Here is a 3087-nt window from a genome sequence, read left to right as displayed (position 1 = left end):
TGGAGATGGGGGGGGAGAGACAGCAGAGACAAACGGAAAGGAGAAAATAATAATAATAATAATAAAAAGCGGCCCTTCCAGTCTCGGGAACAATTATCCGGGAGGGCGAAGGGAGAGAATGTGTAGCGGGAGCGGCCCTGCGCGGGGCCGGGGCATCGGGCAGCACTGCGGGCCGGGCCGGGGGCGAAGCGGCGCGGGGGGAGGGGAGCGGGGGAGTGTCTTTAATTTTTAATTTTTTAAAATTTACTTGGGGGTGGAATTGCAGCTCGTAAGTCTTGCGCGGCTTTTTTTCCTCCGTCTTCCCCCGGACCCTCTTTCCTCCTTTCTTTCTTTCGAGTTGTTTCAGGCCGGATTTTCAGCGGAGCGCGGCTTCGGTGGGGAGGAGCGGGGCAGAAAACCCCACCGCGGCCGCTCAGTGCCTCCCCCCGGGCCGGGGCCGCCCGCCCGTGCTTTCCTGCCCCTGTTCCGTACTTTCTGTTCCGCTCCGGCTCCGTGCGAGGAGCCCGGGGGTCCCGGCGCGGTGCGAGCCGTTCCGCAGCGCTTCCCGGAGCAGCGGGAATAGCAGCTTCGCTCCGCGTGTCTGCGCGTCGGGAGCTCGCGGTGCCGCGCCGGGTCGGGCTCGGCCGAAGGAGCGCAGATCCCGCGCTCAGGTGCGGGCCCGGGGCTGCGGGGCCGGGAGCGCGCACCCCGCGCGCGGTTCGGGCTCTCTGCGCTGCCATCCGCGGGTCGGGCCCCGGCGCAGCGCTCAGGGCAGCGGCCCGGCCCCGCGCTCGTTGTGGCCGAAATCACGGCGCAGCCCTCGGCCGAGATTTTGTAGCGCCACGGGGCTGTTTTTATTTTCCTTTCCTAATTTATTTCCCCCCCTTCTCACTCGCTCCGTACCGGAGTTCTCTCGCGGCCCGCGGCTTTTCTCTCCAAAACGCCCCGGCCCCGCAGCCCCGAGGCCGCGTGTCGTCCCGCAGAGCTTCCCCCGCTCCCTCCGCCGCTTGCGTTGTCCCGCAGCCGCGCACCTTCCGCGCCCCGACGAGCGCAGTTCTGCGCGGGGGTGTCCCGCGATCCGCGCTGCGATGTGTGCGGGAAGCTTGCTGCCACGGAACCGCCGGGCTTTTATTTTCTTTGGTTTTTCAATAAACTGGTTTGAAGGACAAGCGCTCAAATAATAACTTTTTCTAAAATAAAAAAAAAAAAAAGAAAGAAAGAAAGAAAAAAGAAAGAAAAGATAAGAAAGAAAAAAGAAAGAAAAGAAAAGCCAGGTCGTCGTCGCTGATGGGCGCGAGTCGCGTTGTTGTAAGGAGCAGTTTTCAGAGCGCTGTGCCCGCGAGGTTGAATACAGTGCAATATTCTCAGCGTTATTTCCCCCCCACCCCTCTTGAAAAGTTCTTTTTGCTCCTCCCGAAGCCGGCCGGGCTGTGCGCGTGTGCCCGCTGCCCCCCGGCCGCGCTGCGCCGGGCCCGGCCCTTCCCTGGGCCCCGGGAGCTCCGGGCTCGGGCGGGCACGGCCGCGCCGGCGGGAAGGGGCTGCTCGGAAGCTCTGATTAACATCAGGTGTTTAATACAATACAAGGCCCACCGGTTTATGGGGTTTCAGCGGAGGATTTTTGAGGGATCACGGTTCCAAACAGTAGCCCGCAGCTAAGGTTTCAGTATCCCAGGAGTATTTATTTGCAGAACTGCTGGAACGAGGACGCGGGGGTGCGGGTCGCTCCGGGTTGGTACCGGCGCGCCGGGATCGCTCCGTGCCCGCCCCGAGCCCGCACCCCGCCACGCACCGCGATGTACCCGGGGGGGAGCGGCGTGCGGCGGCTGCAGGAAACCCACGATGCGTTGTAGAATTTCATTTCATTGGACAATATTTTAAGCAGATGTGAAGCTCCTCTGGGACTTCGACTCTATTACCTGACTTGGAAAAGGGGCTGAATGTGCGCGTGTGAGCCGGGGTGGGGGTGAGAGGGGAACTCCCGGCGATTCGGAGCCGACTGGCGAGGAGGAAGGCGCAGGTATCGGGGCCGGGGCTGGGAACGGCCTCGGCTCGCTGCGGTGCGCCGGCAGGGCCGGAAAGTCGGGGCGAGGGGCAGCGGTGCGGTGCGGGGCGGCCACCGCCGGGCTGTGCCCCGCCGCCCCCCGGCCCGGGATGGCGGTACAGCCGGCCGCACCGTGCCCCCCACCCCCCCGGGCAGAGGGCCCCGTCCGCGGGGCAGGCGCGGAGCTCCCGGCGACGGGGGAGCGGTTCCCGGCGGCCGCCGCTCCGCGCTGCGGGGCCGGGCGGCGAACAGACGAGCGCGGTGCCGCCCGCTCGCCGCCAATTCGTTCCATTTCGACGTCTCCGAGCCGGGTTCGCGAAGTACAAATGGGCCCGCAGACCACACGCGGGTGAGCAGTGGTTGCGGTTTAGGTTCTAAATAAATGTTCGTGCCGGGGAAGGGCGGCCGGTGTTCCCGCAGCCCCGTTTGCTTTTTAGCGTCGGGAACGGGACGGAGTTGAAGTCGCAGCGCGAGTTTCAGAGCCGGAGCGGCCCCGTGGGCTGCGGGAGCGCCGCGTCCCTTCCCGGGCGGCTGCTGCGGGACAGCGCGGGGCAGCCCCCGCCGCTCAGCGAGCGGATTTCACCGCGTCGAGCGCGCAGCTCCGAGAGCGCGGCGCGCACGGAAGACAAAAACGTGCGGAGGTTTGGGGGCTTTTAATTTTTGAGCCTTTTTCTTCTTATTATTATTTTTACATCTCCGAGGCTTCTGCTTCCTTCCCCGCACCTCTTCCCAGATCCCCGGACGGACACGAGCGGGGAACGGGCTCCGGGAGCCGCGTTGCCGCGGGCAGCGCACCCCGAGCGGCCCGGCCCGGTGCTGCCTCCGCGTCCGCGCAGCCCCGCGCAGGTGCGGCCGGACCCGCCGCCGCGCAGCCCCCGCCGCTCGCCCTGCCCCGGATCTGTTCAATTAGGCAATTAGGGAACCCGGGCAGCGAAAGGAGAGTGGGGGGTGGGGGGGTGGTGGTGGTGGGAGTTGATCCGCTAATTAAGGTGATGTGTAATTAGCGCTTCAACAAAAATTAGCAAGGATTTAAAATCAGTTTAGTCTTAAAAAAAAAAAAAAAAAAA

General features: G+C 64.3%; 1 protein-coding gene across 8 annotated transcripts in view; it reads left to right on the top strand.

Moving 5' to 3' along the window:
* PRDM16 (PR/SET domain 16) overlaps positions 1-3087 on the top strand; it is a 338929-nt gene that overhangs the window by 130641 nt on the left and 205201 nt on the right. The gene's annotated exons all lie outside the window — the stretch shown is intronic.

Source organism: Numida meleagris, chromosome 20, assembly GCF_002078875.1.
Source record: "Numida meleagris isolate 19003 breed g44 Domestic line chromosome 20, NumMel1.0, whole genome shotgun sequence".
Classification (NCBI taxonomy): Eukaryota; Metazoa; Chordata; class Aves; order Galliformes; family Numididae; genus Numida; species Numida meleagris.
This window is presented reverse-complemented; position numbering and strand designations above follow the sequence as displayed.